We start from the raw sequence: 23371 nt of genomic DNA on the forward strand, positions 1-23371 counted from the left end.
TTGCATATTTAGACAGATAATTATTATGTTGTATTGCTACAGTGGTATTAATCTATACTGCAGGTAAATGGAGTACTCCCATCAATGAAAAGGTGAACTCCCTCCTCCATGTGCTGGGTTTACTCTTACCAAAATATCACATACATCTGCTCCTCTTTATATGGTGGATACAACCCTCAAAATGGCACTTGTATTAAAGATTGTTATATCATACAAGTGACATGTGATGGCATTGTGAGTAATGTATTACAAAGGCAAGAATGATCCTTGTTACGTTTTTATCTCCAGCATTGGAAGAAATTAGATATAAATCAGTCTGAAGAAGGACAAAGGGAAAGAAAGTTTCCATTAGGACGTCAGGACCATGCAGCAGTTTGTATCTCTAGCCCAATGACTGGACAAAACCAAACAAATTTACTCATATTAGGTGGTCGGGATCGTGGGGGTAACACTCTTAATGACTGCTGGCTATTGGATACTGACAATGGCAAATGGACACAAGTATGAAACAATATATTTTACATAGCTAGCTCTAAGTCACTTATGGTTACTTGTCTTAATATTTCTTACTGTATGTAGATATTCTTACTAGAATCAGTGGCACATCGCCATTTCCACTCAGCTATTACTTTTCAATTGAAAATGGACCATGTATTAGTCATACTATTTGGAGGAGTGAGAGAGTGGTTATGGGGGGAAAACCACCACATCAGCAGCCTGCTTTGGCTGCTACAGTGATCTTGGAAGGTGGTATGTGTAGATGGTTTATAGCCATTTCGTCTAATCCCATTTCGTCTAACAAAATGTACAGTTGTCCCATTTCGTCTAAAAACTAAATTGATTTAAATAACAGTAATTACAAAGATATCCAATGGCTATATGCCCTAAGAAGTTCTTTTAACATATAACCTCTGCTTCATGCTTTCCTTAATAGTTTCATTCTGTTGTTTGTGGTTTCTGTACTTTCTTCTCCTTCTTGAAGCCCTCTTGCAGCCAGCTGCATAAAACTGACTTCTGTTGCAGCTTGTTCAGACTTGAAAAGGCTGACTGCCTTGTAAATGTTTGGGTGTGATGATTTCCAGCAAGTTTCTTCATTTTACTATGCCATCCTTCAGCATTGTTATTAATGCAAGGACCCTCTTGTCACTTGTGTATAAACATTCCACGAACAAATAGGAAAGTTGCCATCTATCCATGTACTTTCAAAGTACTGAACAAAACTCTCCTTGTTGTCAAAGTCTGGAGAATCTCTTGTAATCCACTCCAAGCTAACTTGACAAAAGCTGGGGGAACAAAGGCAATTGCTATCACTGATGGATGTACAACTTGAACTCCATTGATTCAATATGTTGTATGTATGAAATGGCTCCATTAAGTACTCTATCTTTAAAGACATCAAAGCCTTTTTAGAATTCCATCACCTTTACTAGCCTTAATCCACTTATCTTAGACCTTTTACACTATTAGACAAAATGGGACAAAAAGTCCATTTTGTTAGACAAAATGGGATTAGACGAAATGGCATGACACCGTTGTAGACAGATACATCTGCTTAAATTCCATAAAAACATAGGATTGATGAGACACTATTTAATTGTGATATGTATGTATTAACTTAATTCCCTATTTTTTTCATAGTTACTTCTCTAGATGCTGTGAATGGGCATTTCGTGTGTTGTATGGGTGAGACAGGACCCCTATTCCCACCATGATTATTATCAATTAATACAACAATTCTTTAATAAAGAAGAGAGGGAAGATGGTAGAGAGGGAAAAAGGAGAAATAGAACATCCTCCACAAACAAAGCCTATATCTTCTACTGTTGGCCGAGATGAATTAGACACTAGCGATAACCCTCTCTTACCACAGTCACCCATAAATGTAAAAAATAAGGCAGTAAAAACAGAAAACGAATGTCAGTCAGTACAACTTTCATCAATGTATGAGGAAATTTCATCTGATACAGATTTGATGAGGGATGTTGTCTATAATGGCGATGCTATCAAGGAATTAGAGAAGCAGCTAGTAATTGCACAAGGCCGAGGAGAAGAGATAGAGGAGATGTCCATCAAGCTGTCATGAATGCTGAGGAAAGGGCTGTGAAAGCTGAAGAGAAAACAAGGACAGCTGAGAGAGAAATATTCTGCTCTTGGAAGAGCAGATCAAAATATTAGAAATCACTAGAAAGCAGTCAGAGGAAAAAGTATACAAAGCATATGCTGAAGTATTGGAGTATTCAGAGCAGGTATGTCCTATATCATGGAGATATTACACATACTGTTGTATTAATAGATACTTCAATTGGAACAGCAAGTATTAGCATCTGAAAGTAGAGCAATAAATGCCGAGATATCTCTCAATGAAGCTCAGTGTCAAGTAGAGGAAAAAAAAAAAAAAGACTGAAAAATAGCAGAAAAGAAAGAAAGAGAGATGGAAGAAAAGGTTTATGAGCTTGAAACATTGGTTAGCCATAAAGCTTTTAAAAATTAACTATGGCTTCACCTTACTTTAGACAATGAAAATGGAAAAAGAACTTCTTGACACTACTGCTACATTAATGGAGACAAAAGAAGCACTCAAATGAGAAGCAGCACTTTTGACAATACCTTGATAAATAAGGAGGACAAGGAGAAGAACAGTAGAGAAAAAATGGCTGCATGATGACTTACCAACTTGTCAGTTAATATATGGGAGAGCTATCACTGATCTGAAACATCCCAATATAATATTGGCTTTGCCTGATAGTGATGATCATTCACTATGTGCAGTAAAGATAACTACATCTCAAATTTCAACACTCATACATTACAAAGAGAGCTATATGAAAGAAAAATGCTCACACGACAAGAAATAGCAGCCATTTCTTTTGATATAGCCTTTACATTAGTTTATCTTCATCAACAACAGCTTCGTTCATTGTTTCATTTACAGCTAGATCCATCACATATTCTCTTAGAACCAAAGGAAGATAAAGTCACCAAATGGAAAGCGAATATACTAATCTCACTTATGGGTAAAACCACAAGAATTAACAATTCACAAGCAATCAAACTCCACTCCAAAGCCACTGCAAGAGGATCAATGTAGCTATAGTGCTCGTGTTCAAACCTATTACTTTTCTGATCTTTACAGGTTTGGTCTGCTGTTGACTGTCATGGCAAACTGGACTACAACTGTCACTGGATGGAGGTGACAACATTGATGATGTTATAAAGTCAATTGACTGGCCCAGTTTAGCAGATGTAGTATCAAGATGTGTTAATGCTAACAATGACAGTACTCTTGACATTGCCAATATACTACATTATGTTGAGACAATGAGTATATAACAAAATGCAATATTATTGGTTATAATTATGTCAATATAATACTTTTTGAAATCAATAGTATTAGAATTCAAAAGCTCTAGAACCTGTCTGTAATATACAATTATCATGCATAATCAGATAGATTATACAGTGTACATACTCCAAAACTATCTTAATGTTAGTTTCCTGTGGTAGTCAGATCCTCAATTAGAGCATTGTAGTCACTTTAGTGACAAGGTCTTGGTCATTCTTGATGACAACCATGTTCCTGCTGATCCAGCTGCAGCCTACAGCAAAGAGTGATCACATTCACATTGTAGTGTAGATCTTTGAAGACTTACCTTATTCTTTTCCTGTGAAGCAGGATGGTCAACCCAATTCAGAAATTCAACAAACTGGCTATACTTTATACGTCCAGCATCATCTTTCTTACAGCTAAAAAAACAATCAAATGATAGATGTGCACAAGTTGTGACATTCTTACTTTTCTATAGAGGCCTCCACTAGCTGATCAGATAGCGGAAGACCAAACTGAATGACAAATGTGCAGTAGCTCTTCCTTGTGTACAAAAACCACACTGAGTAGTGTCAGTTATTTGAAATACTCCTGTAATTTACTAAAGAATATATTATAAACAGAAGATAATATTATAAATTACAATACCCTGTTGTACAGAGTGATCAGCAGGTATAAATGCTTTACCTGAACTGGGAAAAATTTTGTTTCTTTAAGTCTGCTTGTACTAGTCTTATCAAAGAAAACAAAGGAGGCTGCTTCTTTCTCTATATTGACGACTAAGAGTTAGTACCTCATGGTCATTAAGAAGACCCTGTGATAATGTTTTCACCAATTCTGGTTGGAAGATAATGGTCAGTATAGTCATTTCAATAAATGTTACTTGTGCATGTGATGTACCTAAATTGATCATCAGGAACAAAACCACTTCTAGCAACATCAGCATCAATGAATGCCATCTTAATTTGATCAATATGAACAGTGGCTGGACCTCTTAGCTTTGCTAGAATTAAGTTGATGTTGGCATGAGGGAACTGGTCAGCATTTGCTTCCATATATCGAAGGGCATACTCATCAGCATCAACAAGAACAAAATGGAAACTATTGAAAATAACTTCTCCTCCAATGTACAAGTCCTAATTCGTCAGTAAAGAAAGCATTTCACTTTCAATGGTACAAAAACAATGCATAATTTTAAAGCTTTATTGTACACATAAAACATGTCTCTTTACCTCTGCCTGATAATAAACTGTTGGATCAGAAGGACTAGTTTTAGGTTTCGAAATTCTCCCCTCTCCAGAAACTTACCTCCAATAATACCTGTTAATAACTGACATATATTATATGTAAATAATGATATAGAATTAACCTGAATTTCTAATAGGAGGTTCAAAAATACCAATAGTATCATCAGATAAATGATAGAAAATGATAAACACTCTCTCTGAGTCAGAGCTTTTGCTAGTATTAACGTGAGCTACAAAGCGCAATACCTTACTGTTTAAACCATTCCTTAATACAAAAGAAGTCATTAGTCATTTTCAGTACAATGGTGGTTATAGTACCTGTCTTGGGTTCATAAACTTAGCAAAGTCCCCTACGAGGTGGCTTTGGAATAAGGTGAAGACATGATGCTAGAGAATCTTCTTCGGAACCCAAAACCATTATAAGGTGGAAGGTCTGGCTGATCTGTCCGTGGAGTTACTTGAGGGAAATTGATTGGTTGAAAGTTTTCTGTATAAAATTTAGTAAAACATTCAAGACACACATTTCTACACAATTCACTCACCAATACCATACTTTGTACGATAAAATTCCTTGGTGAAGTCATCACAGTCACACAGAATCACATTCTACCCAGACTCTTATAACTGCTCCAATGGCAAGATCGCTCTCATGATAGTAGTCAGTATGTACTTCACCAGTCTATATGACAATTAAGAAAGTGATAGCAATACAACATGATACATACTTTTAATGCATCCAATATATACCGCCCTCCATGACCAGTAGGGCCAAACACGTTCAGAACTGTTCTTTTGTTTGTACGCCTGGTTGAGGTACATTAGGTGACTCCTACAATTATATGGCATTTAGTTAGACATTCATATATAATACTTTTGGTAGTTTGGCTCTTCTGAGAAACATAGGTACACAAATCATGGCCAGAATTAGGTGGGACTTTTCTAAGATCTCCATGGTATCATCAGCCAGGAAATAATGTAGTACTAGTTCACGAAAATCACCAAACATACTAAAAATTGGCATAGATTAAGGTAAGTACTTGCCAAATGGAATTTACTTGTAGGGTCATCCAGTAGCAATTAAATCTCAAAACATTTCTGTCATAGTCCAAGAACTGCCTCAGAGTGTCCAGTTTTTCATATGGACGATGAGGTTGCATCGCTCCTAACATCTGCAAAAAATGATAAACAATAAAAACAAATACATTGCCAATGACACCCTATCCCTATGTGTGAATAAGGATCAGGAGGTGTCTCCATAGACACAGGAACTTTTATTCCTAACTTTCGAAGAAAGTTTACAGTGAAACCATCACATCCCTAATGTAAAAGAACATGTGTAAATTATAAACTTGAACTCATGGTGCTACAATTACACATATATAGAGCTGTTTTCATAGCCCTTACTGTGATTTGAAATGTCTTGGAGTAAAGTTGTATTTGATGATCCACATTAAAATGTTCTACTGTATAAAACTTGTCATCATAAGGAGGAGGTAGTGGGATACGATGACGACGAATTAATGTGCCTGAAAAAAAAAATAAATTGTAAAACTAACTGACATCAATATACCTTGTGGGATTCCACTATTTTCAACACTCTGCTCATTAACTTGTATGCTATCATCTTCTAAGTAGAAAAGAATTACACAATTCCTAATACGGTATTGCTCTTCTCTTTTCTCTTGTATAGCTTCTTGGAAGTAGGCATAAAACCTCAACACCTATATGTACAGTACATTTGTGTGACCACTCTAAGATAATAAATGTTTAATGTACTTGTCTGTCAAAGGCAAACCCAAGCTGGCAGTCCAGTTCCCACTCCATCAGTATAAACACTCCTATTATTGCCTCTTAATTGGTTGGGAGTGGTTGACCACCTAATCACAATAAGACAACTTCATAAAATTAATATTAATAACCGTTTACAGCTCTATTGCAAGCTATCATAGAAGCTGACACAGATGTTAATTAGCACTGACCTATTCCTGGTTTAGTAGTTCCTTCAAAAACGGGTATATCAGCATTGTAGTCAAAGAAGTGGGATTTGTGGAAACTGGGTTTTGCCAAGCTACCAGAAATGGACAAAATAATCAATATTAAAAAAAGATAAACGAGGTCTTACGTTTTTATCGAAAAACGAATTCCTGGCAAGAAGGTAGAGCCATGGTTTTTAACTTCAAGTAGTTTACCAAGATTTAGTTACCATAGCGACGCTGCGGTTACCACGCCTTTAGCTCCACCCATCTTTGACCGTAAGCTTTAGAGGTGACCTCTCTTGTCCTTTTCACTATTGCTAGCGAAAAGAGACTTCACAAACTGATACTTCTATAAAGAGATAGGTGGGGGGAAGCACTTTTAAGGAGAGGAATAGTTGAGTACAAGTTATGAGTAGAGGGTTTTCCAATGATGGAGTGTCAAGTCTAGAGCAGCAGGTAAACACGTTTCTTATTGGTAGACTGTAGTACACATGTTATTGGTTAGGTTGCTGGTCTGGACTTGTCCAAAGACAAAGAATCCAGTTTTATCAGAGATTCGTCTTATCATAACAGAGCTCGGGTAAGTTTGGTTTACTGAATTCAGTTTTAATAATAATTGGCTTAATTATAAAGGAAGAGAAAGGATTGTAGTCTTTTGTTTGATATGATTTTCCTTTGTTATTTATAGCTTTTGTTAATAAGTATGTATCTGTAATGTTGTCAAAATTTCACTAAGAGTTATCACTATCAAATATTCTAGAATAGGATAAAGCTAGTACATAATAAATAATAACGTAAGCAAGTGTTTTCACTTTCTAGACTAGGGCTCTCACCATGTTTGTAATAGAATAGGTATATAGTCTAGAGCAATCGTAATCGTACTTCGTTTAACAAATGCTCTATTTTCCAGTTAGTCTAAAAATTAATGAAAACGTACTGCAGGGATATTGCTAAGTTTTATATATGAAGTGCTAAAACTACTTAGCACTTTTGGTGGTGTGTGAAATATGTTACTGGTGGTAGTCCACTATCTAAAAGGAGCCAGTGAGACAAGGCTGCTTTTAAACTATTACCATGTTGATGGTGTTAAGTGTGTTGCTGTGATAGTGCACCACCAAAATAAAGCCTAGTGAAAACCTTGTTAACTTTTAACTATCCCCTGCATTCTTCCAAGCGTACACATGTTTATACTTTGTTGGCTTTTAGACTTATTTTGTATCTCTAGGTCGTTACATTCCTCCTCATCGTCGTAGTAAAGAGGGACCAAGACAAGATGGTCCAGACAATGAAGATGATTACTATAGACGAAAAGGAAGGGATGTCCCCCTCTGACAGACGTGGGTCTGATCACAAGATGTGAGGGCTCGTCAATCTCATTTTGATCGTCGAGGATCTTATGATCGAAGAGGATATGATCAAGACGACGTTCCTCTGGATATGATCGGCGAGGAGATTATTACAGTAGAAGAGAACTGATTATAGCCGTAGTAGTCGAAGCCATGATTACTTACCAAGGGTCTGGTCGAAAGGGACTGACTACAATGACTATCATGGTGCTGATTTTGACAGAAGGGGAAGAGGAGAGAGTTTTAAGGACAGAAAAGAGAGTGGCTATAATCCCACCACAAAGTGAATCCAAGATTTTTCAAAATCAGACAAAGAACGGGAGGAAACAGATGGAGATCATATCAAATATCCTTCAAAGTGCTATCGAAATCAATATGACAACATGGAAGAGGCACATGGTGGCAAAGAAAATGTATCACGACCTATAAGAAATCTTCCACAACACAGAATGAAGATAAAGTTCCTGATAAGACAGAGTCTTCCTTTAGAACAAGTTCAAAGGATCAAGGCAAAAACTCTTATCAAGCTCAGAAAGAAGTTGTAGGGGGCGTAGTGCTGTAGAAAAAAACTGGAGGTCTTCTACATATACCAGAACAAAACTTTTACCAAAAGAGTTATGGATCTGGTGGACCTATTTGATCGAGGAGGCTGGAGAGAGTACGAACGTCATAATTCTGACCAGAGTGATCGCTGGGCTAACTTAGATGATCGGCGTTATTCTGGACCTCCTTCAAGTTATGCAGGTTTCGATGGCAGTGATTGGAGAGGCTTTCCTGGGTCTCGTCCATCTTACGACCGCCGTGGGTCTGTTCCTGCCCGCTCATATCATGACTATCAAAGATCTTTCTCTGAAAATTCATGGGGTCAGTACTCATCTGGATATGGACGTGGTCCATCTGGCCAATTAGATCGGGAAATCTGGAACAAACCTTTACCAAGTAATGAAAGAATTGAGAGGTATGTGTAACCTATTACAGGTGAGAATCTTTGATGTCATTCCTGATGTGTATTGTTAATGATGTTTGCCTGGTAGACAGTAGCACTGCTTATGTAGGATATCTTGCATAATACAGTTGTTGCTTTTCTTTACTCATGAATTAAAGAGATTTCTCACATAAAAAATAGAGACAGTTTGAAGGAATATATGACTTATGTGTATTTTTTGACAAGCATTTTTACTTGTGACACCTGCAGGCTGTTTAGTCTATGCACTAGTTGTCATTGGATGTAATTAAAACTTAAACAGATGTCTTTTGGCTTTGTTTATTGATTCTAGCTAGCTTGACTGAGACAATAATAGTTTCAGATTGTTGAGTGTCTGTTGGATTGCATCAAACAACTTCTCATGCTTTTTGGTTTTTTGAGATATTTTAATCTGTCAATACTTATGCAAACTGTCCAAGCTATCATATCCTTTGTCATTGTTGAGCAACAAGCATATGTTATTTGATACTTCATATAAGACTTCTAAGATAGTGAAATTAGAGAGTCACCCTTCAAAATTGAATATAGGCATTGCTCAGTAACAATAATGTGTTTGTTGAGAGTGTTAGCTGTACTGTAAGGAGAAATTATGTCAACAAAGAGCTGGGATTCCAGATCTGAACAAACCTCAGTACATTTGAAAACAATCTGATAGATTTGTATGCCAAAGCTCACATCTGTTTAGAGAATTCATATTGGCAAATTTAAAGAAGATGCACTTTATTATTATTAATTATCAAATGACAAGTTGGTAGACCTTACTATTGGAAAACTTGAGGCAACATTTAATTGAAACAGCATATATTCGTGATAACAATATTGGACATGGAATGAGTTATGATCTAAAGTTGTATAGTTGTTAATTATATTAAACTTCTGCCAATGTGCCACTGTGGTTTTAATTTCAGCATTTCAATTATCACATTAAATAAATACTCAGCCATTCAATATTCCCACTGATCTCCTAAATTTTATCAGGAGGTGTGGATTACTTATTAATTATTAATTATCAAGCAATTATGTCAACAGACCTCACTAAGACAGAAAATTTGGGTACTGTTAAAGTGAAATCTATGGCAACAATATCATGTATCCACCATATGGATACATGATATTGTGGATCTTGTTACATAGTTGTGTAGTTGTTAATGGTATTAAGTTAAGCTCATTGTGCCACTACAGTGTAATGTACATGTAGTTATCTCTTGAAAGGAATTCCGTTACTTACCATGTTTCTAGTAAAACTCCTATTAATCTGCACAGTCAAAATAAAATACTCTTTACGTTAGCGTATCTTTACATTTTTGAAGTGCTGATTTAGCTAGGCTTTAACGTGTTTGTCAGGTGGCCTAAAATGCTTATACATTGATTATTTATTTAATAATTATTTCTTTATAGAAATTATTACTTTTTTATCTTATTGAAGTAATTATTTCAAAATTGTTGTTTTTCATCTTAGTGAGTAATTTTGAAATTAGAGTATCTAATAGTTTAATGGTATGTTAATGTCAAGTATTAAGGATTTTCTTTTAAGAAATATGGCTAGAAATTGTGACCAAGTAAACCCATCTTATATTTTTATTTATTGTTCAGTTGTGACTATACCTGTGATAGTAATTACAATGAGATTTGCTATGAAAGTTTTCACTCTTCATGTATTTTGTAAATGAAAAGATGGTATAGTAAATGATAAAGGAAAGATAAGGATTATTTCCCCCATAGTTGATACATCTTTTCTATTAATTAAATGATTATTTGACATGTTTGGAACCACATCAAAATGAATATGTTTTTATGATACAGGGAGTTATTTGGAGGTACTAACACTGGTATTAACTTTGACAAATATGAAGATATTCAAGTTGAAGCTACTGGAGAAAACTGTCCTGCTCACATGAAAGCTTCGCTGACACTGACTTCAGCGAAATCATACAGGGAAACATGAGGTTAACTTAATTCAATATGTTTATAGTATGTAATATACACATCATTGTGGGAAATTGAGTGAGCCGATTAGGACACTAAGGATAGTTTACAACTTATGAGGATTATTTAATCTTATTCAAAGCTATTTTAGATGATCTTGAGATTAGCATTAGGTTTTGTATATCATTCACTATTGCTCTGAGAAAAAAAGTAAGTAGCTAAAATCAAAGCAAGTTTCATGAAATCACTGTATCAAAGATGACTTCTGGACTTTATAGTGAAATGTAAATGATTGAAAGAGTATGGCTTCCAATTATGTCTTGCAAAGAATATCAAAAAGGTTGTTTGTGAGGCATTTGACTCTGGAAAGTCATTTTTTAGGAGTTCAATTAGGTTAGGTAAAGATTAAAGAACACCATTTCAGCTATAAATAAATCCAGAGTATAACTGTAATAGTTTCTAAAATGCTCAGAATTGTCTCTGGAAGACTTGTACATAGTATAGGTATCGTTATGTGTACATTATTATATGTAAGTGGCTCACTCAGGCTTATCACATTTTGAAGTGTCTTACTTTTGAACTTTTTAGCTTGCTCAATACAAAAAGCCTACACCTGTCCAGAAATATTCCATCCCTATTATTTTGTCACGACGTGATCTGATGTCATGTGCTCAGACAGGTTCAGGAAAAACAGCTGCCTTTCTTTACCTATTCTTAGCTTATCTTTGACGGAGGGCCACCTCCACCACCTCCTGATGTAAGAACATTAGTTGTACTAACAAAATTTTTTATACATCAATCATGTCATTTTTGTCGTATATGTGTTTGAGTATGTGTGCATATGTGTGTATTAATCTATTTAATCTGCTGTGGTATGATACCTTTAATATAACTAAGCCACATACATTAACCACTAACACAAGTGGCAATGTGTTAACCTTTGCTACAAGGAATGTGTTTGTGGCTGTTGAATTTGAAGTGTCTAGGCTAGCTAGCTATGTCATTTTTCCTTTTGCTTCCAGTGCTAGTTCTTCATTTTCCCAAAACACATTGTTTTTTTACCATGTAATTTGTGTCTTCAAAACAACTGTGGAATGATAGGTTTTAACTAGTCTTGTGCTTTCAGTTGTATTAGTGCTTGTTATATATATGTTTGTATAGTGGGTGTCAAATTGTTGTGACAGAGTAACCATGTTGATGTTGCTGTACTTATATTAATGATAATAATCATATTGAATTTAATTAGACTTGTAAATGCTCTTTAATTAGAACTGTGATGTTGTTGTTGATCGCAGAAATGTGTGTGCTTGATAATGGTTGGCATAGACAATTACCCCATCACTTAATGCATACTGAAGTTTATTCAATGTAATTTTTTTTTAGCCTCGCTATGCAGGACGGCGTAAACAATATCCTCTGGCATTAGTGTTAGCTCCAACTCGAGAATTGGCATCACAAATTTATGATGAGGCACGCAAGTTTTCTTATCGTTCTTATGTTCGTCATGTGTGGTATATGGTGGTGCTGATATTGGTTCACAAATACGAGACTTAGAACGAGGATGTCTCCTCTTAGTAGCAACTCTGGTCGACTTGTAGACATGTTAGAGAGAGGACGATTGGACTTGAACTTTGTCGGTATGTTAAATCATTTGTAGCTATGAGAAAATGTTTTGTTTTCTATTAGTTTTCTAGTTCTGGATGAAGCTGATCGCATGTTAGATATGGGCTTTGAGCCACAAATTCGTCGTATTGTAGAACAAGATCGTATGCCACCTGTGGACAGCGACAAAACGTTGATGTTTCTGCCACATTTCCAAAAGAAATGCAAATGTTGGCAAGGTGAGATATTTATAGTAAAAGGATTATTCTTAAGAGCATGTATCAAGAGTATCAACCCTTGCTGCACTCTGCATGGGCAATGGTTACATACTTCTTTGTGTGATTGTCTGTTCCAAAAACACAGATAATATTGTAGAATTGATCACTCACGAACATTACTGTGTACAAATACAATTATCTACAAATTTGAGTGTGACAATTTTCTTAAATGTGTATTGTTCTGAACTTATGATAAATTTAGTTCTTGCCTGTTCTAAAAAGGTCTTTGTATCCACTCAAACAAAACATCATGTGACCATTTGCTGCACATCATCAGTGTGAAACAACCTTTGTTGCCTTTGATTCAGCAAGTTTTGTTCAATGGTAGTGATCTTTGTTCAGCATTTTTTGCTAAATAAATTAAATTATGAGGCTGTCTAATATTACTGTATCATACTATAGCTGTGGTGAGGGTTTTCACACTCTATAGCTCTTGAATGGAAAGTATATAGAGACTAACAGTTTATAATGTGCAGTAACTTTGTGTATTTGGTTTATTTTGATCCTTTACAGGGACTTTTTAGACAACTATATCTTCCTTGCCGTGGGTCGTGTTGGTTCTACAAGTGAAAATATTACACAGAAGATTGTTTGGGTTGACGAGTCAGAGAAAAGGTCCTTTCTCATGGATATACTGGATGCTGCTGGTAATAAAGCTATTTGGATTATTTTTTTTTGAAGTGTTTTATTTCAGGTACAGATTCATTGACATTGATCTTTGTAGAAACAAAAAAAAGGATGTGATGCTTTAGATGATTATCTCTATGCTCAAGGCTATCCTTGTACAGTATTCATGGTGACCGCTCTCAGTCTCAAAGAGAGGAAGCACTCAAAAGTTTTAAGTCAGGAATGACTCCAATTTTGGTGCTACTGCTGTCAGTAATATTTAAATAACAACACACAAACTTTAATTATAATACAGTATAGTATAGTGTATTGATGATATTCTTTATTCTTCGTTTTTGTACATGAAGGTAGCTGCTCGGGGTCTAGATATTCCTAATGTAAACATGTTGTCAACTTTGATCTTCAAGCGATAAAAGAGGAGTATGTTCATCGTATTGGGCGTACTGGGACGTGGGGTAATCTTGGATTAGCAACATCTTTCTTTAAACGACAAGAATCGCAATATTTGTTGCGATTTGCTGGAGCTACTGAGTGAAACCAGACAAGAAGTTCCCTCATTGGTTGGAAAGCATGGCCTATGACATTAAGCATGAAACTAAGATGAAGCAGCAAGCTAAAAGGTAATGTTTTTGTCATTGGTTTTTTACAGTATGGATGCATGGAATGCTGTTGCATTTACTGCTTCCTTTTAAATCATATGTCTATTAGATGGGGCAGTGGAGGAGGATTTGGTGGACGTGACTATCGCCAGCCTCGCAGCTATGGCCATTCCTACTCAATCAGGTGGATCTGGTTATTATGGCGGAAGTGGAGGTGGAAGATATTCAGGAACTAATGACTGGTTGAACTAAAACTTTATTAAGGGACATGAACATGTAACTGTACTTTTTATTTCTACATTAGTCACATACACATGTATGCATTGTATATGCCTACAAATTGGATTGATTTTGAATTATTTATCGCTTGTGGGCTAGGGGGTGGGTTTACTTTCCTTCAGCAGCGGATGTAGTGGGTAAGGCTAGACAACGGCTGCACATTGACTTGAGTTGGTTGCTGTTAGTGCAGCTGTTGTGATGTTAAATCGCTTCAAATTCCACCAAGTGCGTTAGGATAATGTTTGGGTTCATGTACCACAAGGGAGGAGCGAACATGCATCTTTGCATAAAAGCATTAACATAAAGAAGTCCAGGTTTATAGTTACCAGTGTATTAGTCACTCGTCTTTGAATTTTATGTTTGTAGATAAAAGATATCAGCCATTATCTCGACTTGGTCATTCGACAATTGTTGTTGGAGATAGGCTTTACTTGTGGGGAGGATGGCACAAACCAGTACCCAAAATTCATTCCATTCTAAAAATCAAAATCCTCTCTTTGATCGAAGTCTACAATTTACGAACAGGAGAGTGGTGTCAGATCCCCACCAGTGGTATTCCTCCTCTGGGTGTGGCTTACTATTCTTGTGCTAACATTGGAGATGATCTCTACTATTTGGTGGTAGATGTGGTCACGATGCATGCATCATAATACCCTCCATCGTTTAAGTACTGTCACCATGAAATGGAAAGATTTAACACAATTGCTAATGTGGAAGATGGTCCTATGAAGAAAGCACAATGTGGTATGGTTGGATATCGCTGGCACAATGAGGATTTTTCTTCATATTTGGAGGATACGGTATCCTCCCAATTCGTCATCAACCTCAAGCTATGTATGTACCAAGAGAGGTAAACCAGAGTATGGATGGACAAGCGAAGTCCATACCTTTGCTTTACAGTCAGGTAAGTATAATGTGATTAAGGTTTGTAGGTTTTGGAACAGTGAAAGTTTGTGATATAGCAATAACTTGTTATTTCATAGCATACTTAATGTTACAATAACAAGAATAATACACTGAAGAAAAACGTAATTATAACATTTCATTCACTCGTGTTTAAGAGATACTCCTACTATGGAATGTTTTTAACTGAGGAAATGTGGCATAGTGAATCAGATTTGGTTGGTAATTAGTATCAGCTTTTACATTTGTTGTGTGTTATTAAAGACTTAAAATGTTCTAATACGGTTGATGTCATTCTTCTGCTCATACCATGGCATCCAGTTATTCAAACAAGATTAGGTTGATGCCAACATTACATTGTTATTCATCAGTGACACTATGGGGTTTCCACTTTCTCACTGTTTGTACATTATTATGTGATGACTGTGATCACATTCTCTTCCTTACCTAATTGAGTAAAAAATTTGAGGAAATATACAATTCATTTTTAAGAAAAGTAGTGTTGGTAGGATTATTATGCCTATTCTCAATACATAAACTACATGTATGTGATTAACTATGAAATGGTTTCAAGTGAATTTTGCAAAAGATTGCTAAGTAATCATGAATTTAAAATCTTACTTCCTCAGGTTTGTTGGATGATCCCAAAAGTCTCTGGAGAGCCTCCTCCACCTTGTAGCAACTTTAGTATGACATCAGTCAGTGATTACTCGAGAGCTGTTGTTTTGGAGAGTTTCAACCTGAGGCAGATCGACTTAGTGATGTGTACATTGTAGAATTTGGGGAAGGAGACAGTGGTAAGAATTGCACTGGATTGATATACAGTACAGTCCATTTAATTTGAGAATGATGTAAAATGTTTACCTGCTTTGGAATTTTGTTTCAAAACTCATGAATTTAATAAGTTGGCATGTTGAAAAGTGAGTGTGTTCACATGTCTAAATCATATATGTAAGCAGAAATGTTTAAGCTGTGATAGTTTTGTTATATTGTCTCTCTGTACTAAATAGACTTCTAATTGTTTTGGCAACCTGTTATATAGGTATGTGTGAAATTTTTCTAATCTATGAAAATACAAAAATTCTCACATAATGGCCACAGAATTCTAATAAGAAAAAGATCAGGATAAAAGCATGCAAGTTTAATTAAATGTGATTGTGGTTATGGGATTCCACTGTGTGGTTACTATCTATGAATTTTCATGCCACTATTCTTTGCTGTTATCCCTACATTTCATGGATGTTGGAAATTTCTTTGTACTCTTTTGCCTACCACACATAGCATGCTAGGCAGTGCTATAATTGTTTTGAACCACAATGTTAACTATATTTATTTATTTGTCCACTCACTTCATTTAATTATTATTATTGTGTGCAACAATTGAAAGTGACAATGAAATAAATCACATCCTTTACCTGCTGGTGCATATAGCAACAACTGAATTTCATTAATACTAACCACGAGCACTACAACAATGGGTTTGACTGACCATCTTGAAAGTTCTCATTTGCCCTCTTCTCTCCCTATATTTCTAGCATTCTATAACTGTAGTCTTCCTCAGATAATCAGGTCTGCTACTAAATATTTAATCTTGTAGCTCTAGTCAGTGTTTTAGTGTAAAGTCTGTATCTTTTCAAAACGATTATTGAAGATTTTTTCAATTATGATCTTTATATTTCATACCAATGATGGAAATGTGTTTCAATGCCATCTGAAGATCACTTAAACACCAATAAAAGTAGAAGTACTAACTAAGTATCTGAAATATAACTTGTGTTTTCATTAACCCTCACCACTCTCTGCATAGGTGAGGGTTACAGTACTTGCTTTATTTATCTGTCTGTTAAAAATCACAGGTAATATGATAGACTTGATCACTGCTAAAAATTATTGTATGTTCAAATACAATTATCTCCAAGTATGTGTGATGTGGGTATTTTCACAAAATATTTTGTTCTGAAGTTATAGCAATTTCAATTAATACATGTTCTGAAAGGTGTTTTTTGTATCCCCTATTATTTTACAAATAACATATCACATGATCCACATGGTCATCTTTATCGTTTTAATTGTGAGGTATATTTTCTTCTGCTACTATAAAATACTTAGTTTAAGGTGGTGATTTAGGCAAAAATTAACTACTCGATATAAAGAGCCTAGTGGTGATCAGATTAAGCCTTGAGAAGTCCTTGTGTATTTTTTTAGATGAAACTGGGCTTCTTATTTCAGTTCATACAAGAATGGATGGTTTGGACGATTATCTCCTGTAAGAGGCTACATAGCCTTTTCATGTTTGGTCATTCTGGTCGAAAGATATTTGTTTCTGTTTGACCTTTTAATAATTGACTTTATATGAATTAAAAGGTCGTAATTCCATAAATAGAAACTGAAACTACATTAACTAAATTCTCCATACCCACATTATATTATTATTAATATAATGTGGATATAGGCATCTTCCTTATAATCTTGTTTCTTATAGTTCTGGAACAAAATTGTTTCTTCTGTGGACTCTACTTTTCCTTGGCCACTGGAACATGTGATACTTCTATGACATTTGTTCTGGCTTATATGGAAAACAGAGCCATGCCCTTGTATTCTTGTAGTGGGTGGAGAAAATGATGAGGGTAAAACCCTCAGTGATTGTTGGATATTGGACTTACGAAGTACCACATGGACTCAGGTGAGATATCTTTAAATAGTATGTTGTAATCCTGTTAATATTTTATGTCTTGTGATTCTTTGATTTAGTATTAATTAGGAGCACTCATGTTATGTTATGCCATTAGTCCTCATAGATGCTTTTAAAGTAATATTATGACTCACAGTGTAGTAGTAAAATAATAAACATTTGTGCTATCTTACCATCATTATGGCTTTCAGTAATGACAGTCATAACTATTTTATTCCCACAAGAAGTGCAAGAATAATAAACATTGACTAGAAAAATGTTTGATTAGCAAACTCTTCATAACAGTTTAGAATCTACAAGCTTCTTCTGACTGTATTTATTCACTGATAGGTACCTCTTGCCTGGAGCTGTGGCAGCGACGTGTTTACCACACCATTTCTTCTTTTTACTATTGGCCCTCATTGTGTATGGTTAGTTTTGTTTGGGGTGTGGCTGAAATGGAAGACTTCAAAGACTGGCAAGATCAGCAGATGATGGCTGACACTGCTGTTGTTGAGCTAGGTTAGTGATTTAAACCCCTATATATTGTTGCTTTAGTGGCTCCATAAAGATTTCAGAAATTAAGGAAAAGTGAGTGCAAGGGAATTGTGCTCAAAGTATGCTCCAACTTTTTGGTCTAATTAAGAATTTTATGTGACCTGTGATTGATAAATTCTACTCCAAATAGTTTTGGCAATCGTTGCTAATGTATTGTTGAACTACAGTCTATGTTGTTTACATACAATTGTAATTATTCATGAAACTTAGGTCCTATATAGAAGAAAAAAACAACTGCAGTAATGTGAAGCCCAAAGCCATTATCAAATTGGTTATTGATATGTTGTCATCATCACCTTCTGCATGTTACTTTCTTGGTATCCTTGGGCCATTGTACATGCATGTGACAAGATTGATGTTACATAGAATCCTTTTATCAAAGGTCTGTAGGTTAAAAAAAATTTGGAAAGAATAGGTTACCCCTCCTCCTTTAGATCTGCCACTGAACTTTATAATAATTGTGCTATTTACACTTGTTTAATAAATGGGGTATTTTGTATGTTTGCTGCTTACTTTTAGTTAAGAGAGGAAGCGAGGAGTGGGGTGGCAACTGTCATTTTGGATAACTCTGCTCCGTACTGCTACTTTAGAGGAGTATCTCCGAAAGCTAGGTGATCGTGTCTATCAGGGAAGAAAGGACTGGATTAGGTGACCACTAAAAGTAATAACAAAAATTTCTACATATTTATTTGAACTTTTTAAAAACATTTTAGACTCTTTTCTATGGTACCAGCTGATAAGGAACCAGCTAGAGCGAGAGAGCTGAAAAGGAGAGCTGATTCAGCAGAACAAGAGGCAGCAGAAGCTAGGAAGTAGCAGAAGTAGCTCAACAGCTAGTATTACAAGCTAAGGAAAATGCAGTAAAGGTCTCTAAACTTGTTTATTTTGCCTAAGAATTCCAATATTAATTTTAGCACATACATGGTCCTAATATTGTTTCAGACCACCTGTGTGTCCATTTCACAAGTTTTAACATATTGTCAAGAGCAACAAATGAAATTAACATTGCATAAAGAAAACTGCCACACAACCAATAATATTTCTTTTAACACGTTTTTTAGTTCTTTAAATTGTGTGTGATGATCAAAGCTACTACCTGAGAAATGTCTTTTTTTTGAGCAGTACATAGCTTTTCCCAAATCCCCAATTTTATATATAAGCAATAATCCACTCCTTACAACAGAAGCATCATCAAAGTAATTTAGGACAACGTCACAATTATAATCTTGTTTTACAGAAATTGATTTATTAGTAATTGTAATAACATAAGAAATTGAAATACTTGTTTTGTGCATCTAGTGTGTTTATTTATATGTAGGAACGAAAGGAATCAATATCTCTTTGTGGTGACCTCTCTGATGCTAGAAAACGTGCTCTGTTAGCTGAACAACAGGCAAGACAAGCTCAAGAAGAGTGCCAAAAGCTAGAGCTGAAGGCTAAACGATTGGAAGAAAGATTGTCTGAAGCAAGAAAAAGTTAAGAAGACGTCCAAGAAGAAGCACGTGAAGAGTTATCTCAGTTACGAGATGAACTGCTTCTGTTCAGTCATCATCAACTTCTTTGATGTTTTCTTCCATTGCATACTCTTCCTCTTCAAGCTTCTCTCTAGGAAGAGACTTTGAACAAGACTGGGTGATTAACGAAGATGAAATAGAATTTGAGAAAAGAGGCACTTTTGGCGAATGAAAACAGGTGATTTACATGTTGGGTTCTTTCGAAGCACAAAAGGTGATTGTGAAGAAACTACACAAAGTATCATCATTGGAGGATTTCAAAACAAAGTATGAAGATTGTTTAAGCAAATTACGTCATCCCAACTTGGTTCTTTTATGGGTGCTACTACAGGAGAAACACCTTTAATTGTAACAGAAATGGCACAATTTAAATTGCTTAATGTACACCTTGAAGGTGCTCCCCTTTCTCGTGGACACATGATCTCTATTGCCAAAGATGTTGCTTCTGCTTTGAATTACCCTTCATCTTCAACAAACCCTGTCCAGTTTTCACGGCAGCGTTAGTAGTCAGACTGTGCTTTTAGAAGCCAGAGAAAATGGATGGAAGCGGGAAAACTTTCAGACACAGGCTTCTTTCCTCAGTTGTCGCATCCCCTTCTTCTACTTATGCTGCTCCAGAGATGTTTGATCCTTGTTCTCACTCTGTTAAATTGGACGTGTATAGCTTTGGTGTACTCTGGATTGAGTTGTATTGTCCAAAGCTCTTGGCAGCTCATCAGGAGAACGCACCAAGACAATTAGAGCATATCAATGGGCCTGAAATGGTTGTGATAATTCGGAAATGTCTAACTGCAGAGCCCCCTGATCGTCCAAGTAATAGGTTGTGTTCTACTAGATCTTCAGCACCTTTATCACGAAATCATATTTTTGTATATTTTAGTTGACTACTAATTAACAAAAGGTGAACAGTATATTACTCTTTCAATAATGTAACAGGTACCTTTTACATCAATAGCTGAATGGCGTAAACACTGGACTATCAAATTGCCATAATGGTACTAGTAAGTCTTTTGTCTGACTCTTGTGAAAATTTTATGTGATTAATGAGCACTGATTCATGGCAACCATGGTCGTAACCCCATGTATATTTAAAGTACTCAGGGCAGGTAAGCTAGAACCTGTATCAACAGTACTGCATATATGCAGTGGAGCAGGTAACTATAGTATGAATAGTATACACAGTTGTTGTAATACTGCAACCATCAAGTAATAGTGGGTATAGTCTGGTGAGGCCAGCCCCTATTATTAGACAAAGGTCTTGCCCCCCCGGACCACGATCCAGCACTACATGTTTTGAAGCAGTTTTCATTGAAGATCATTGATTACAATGTTTATTCATACATGCTGGTTCTTACCCACTGTGATGAGGACACGTGAGACCATACATGCTGTATAGTGTGTAGTATGTCACAGACGACCTGGTTCCATAATAAGGCAAACTGCGAGACTAATAGCAGCTCTAGGTAGGCTACCTCTCTTGCCCAAATAGATAATGGTCTGTTTGCTCCGTTCTTGTTGCATTTGGGCTTGTGTTTGTTTATTTATACATTATACTCACTAAAACAGTTATGGTACAGAATCATAGACACATTGAGAGGAATGGGCTAGGCCTAGGAGGGCTTGCAAGATGACATTAAAATGTATGTAAACTAACTTTCTACAACTGTCTTCCTCTAAGCAAAGGGCTGACCTGGCCAGGACTAATCCGTCATAATAAACAAAGATTGTACTTCTAGTATGTCTTATAAAAAGATATATAAAGCCAGAGATAACGTTTGCAGTGTATTTGTTTCAATTTACTATAGTTATTTGGCCAAGTCTAGGCCATATCAAAGGAAATAGTTTGGCTCTATAGTCGTAGTTGTTTTTAACCCCTTTTTCAATAATTCTAAGCACATGCTACAACTCTTACTTTCCTTTTGTACAGGAAAAGTGTTGAATAAATGTAAGTATAATATCTCATCTATTGTACTCACAATTTGCCAGTAATAAACATTCTATAGGAGGGTGGGTTGGGGGCAGGGGCTGTTGTATACTAAAGCTATGTTACTACACATATCCTTGCTTCTTGATAAATATGTGTTTTGGGTTATACCAACGTTTGAAGAGATGGTTATATCAGGATCATAGTAATTAAACTATTAATTGATAAACACCTGTGTACAGAGTGAAATAAAATTAAAAATTGGTCTGCATGCACATGAAATGTAGGCAGTTGGTTGCATAATTATAAACAGGAGGAAAAATCAAGAAAATATTTTATAGTTTCTCAAATAAAGGCAGCATATCATTTCTGACTTCTAACAATTACAATATTAAAGGTCAGTTCTACTTTTCACCATACTTCGTAGAACGCGAGGAGCACAGAAGTGTTGTGGAGGTTTGGGTTTCTGAGGAAAGTACAATGTAATTCGAGAGGGACTATCAGTAAAGAGTAAATTTCTTTCTGTTAAGAATTGTATTGAGACTGCTCATGATCACATTAGTCAGATTGCAAGGATCTAATTATTTCCAATTAAAGTTAACAGTGTGCCTTTACTTCTGATGAACTTATATGGACTTGGCTGTGTTTCTTACTGGATCAATTACATCACTGGTAACACAGTTTTGATTATGTGTATTGTACAATTTGCTAGTGGAGAAATTAAATTCTTTGATTCATTTTGTATACAACACCATTATCGACAATCACTTATTGGGTTTGGGGAGTGATCATCCCATTTACAAGGAGGATGCTTTTACTGAAATTTATGATTGTATTTGGGACATTAAGGGGGAACGGGGTTTTTGGGGATACAAACCTACTGGCTTTGACTATGGATTACCACTCTTGGCCAACTTAAACGTTTTATCTAATTGTTTATTGTTTTTTAAAAAAGGTTATAAGATTGATAGTTGGTTTGTCATAATAGCACTCTTTCAAGTGAGAAAAAAGTTCAAATCTTTGGAAAAAGGAATAACACTTCCTTGTCAAACTTCTTAATTTGCCATTCCTCTTTTCTCTTTAATTGTCGCCAATGGAATTTCCAGTTCCAGTTCAACAAGATATAAAAATGACCATAATCATATCTACCAAGTTCTGTCCAAGTGGATTTAAGAATAAGAACGTTCCTCGAAATCCAGCAAAGGTCAGGTTGTTTAAAACTTCCTTGGTGTTTGTTAACGAGAGAGTCAAAATCAAGGAGTAACAAAAGATCAAATCTTTCCAATGCCCATAGCAAAATTAGAAGTTAATCTCGTGTAAGAAAAACCCCGGTTGGTATCTCACCACCTTAAAAAATCTGCATTCCAAGATTTAACACATTAAATTGAGAATTTTGGGGGTGCTTCTTAGATTCTAAAGGTTATGACCAAAAAATAACAATAAAGTTGACATTCTGTTTTTCCACGTCAATAATTACAGATTGCGAAACCTTGAAGTCTTTTAAGAAATAAACTTCCATTTTCAAGACTTTGTTTGTTTTCTTCAAATTTAATTTTAAGCCAGATTAAAAAACAGAAAACTTGTAATAAAAAACATACTATTTAAGTATAA

At 35.6% G+C, this 23371-nt stretch overlaps 2 pseudogenes; one reads left to right on the forward strand and one right to left on the reverse strand.

The window, feature by feature from the left end:
- Positions 1–3530: 3530 nt before the first annotated feature.
- LOC121391486 lies at positions 3531–6816 on the reverse strand (annotated as a pseudogene).
- Positions 6817–8511: 1695 nt separating this feature from the next.
- Positions 8512–14147, forward strand: LOC121391487 (annotated as a pseudogene).
- Positions 14148–23371: the final 9224 nt, after the last annotated feature.

The sequence above is a fragment of the Gigantopelta aegis genome, unplaced genomic scaffold, assembly GCF_016097555.1.
Source record: "Gigantopelta aegis isolate Gae_Host unplaced genomic scaffold, Gae_host_genome ctg2540_pilon_pilon, whole genome shotgun sequence".
NCBI lineage: Eukaryota > Metazoa > Mollusca > Gastropoda > Neomphalida > Peltospiridae > Gigantopelta > Gigantopelta aegis.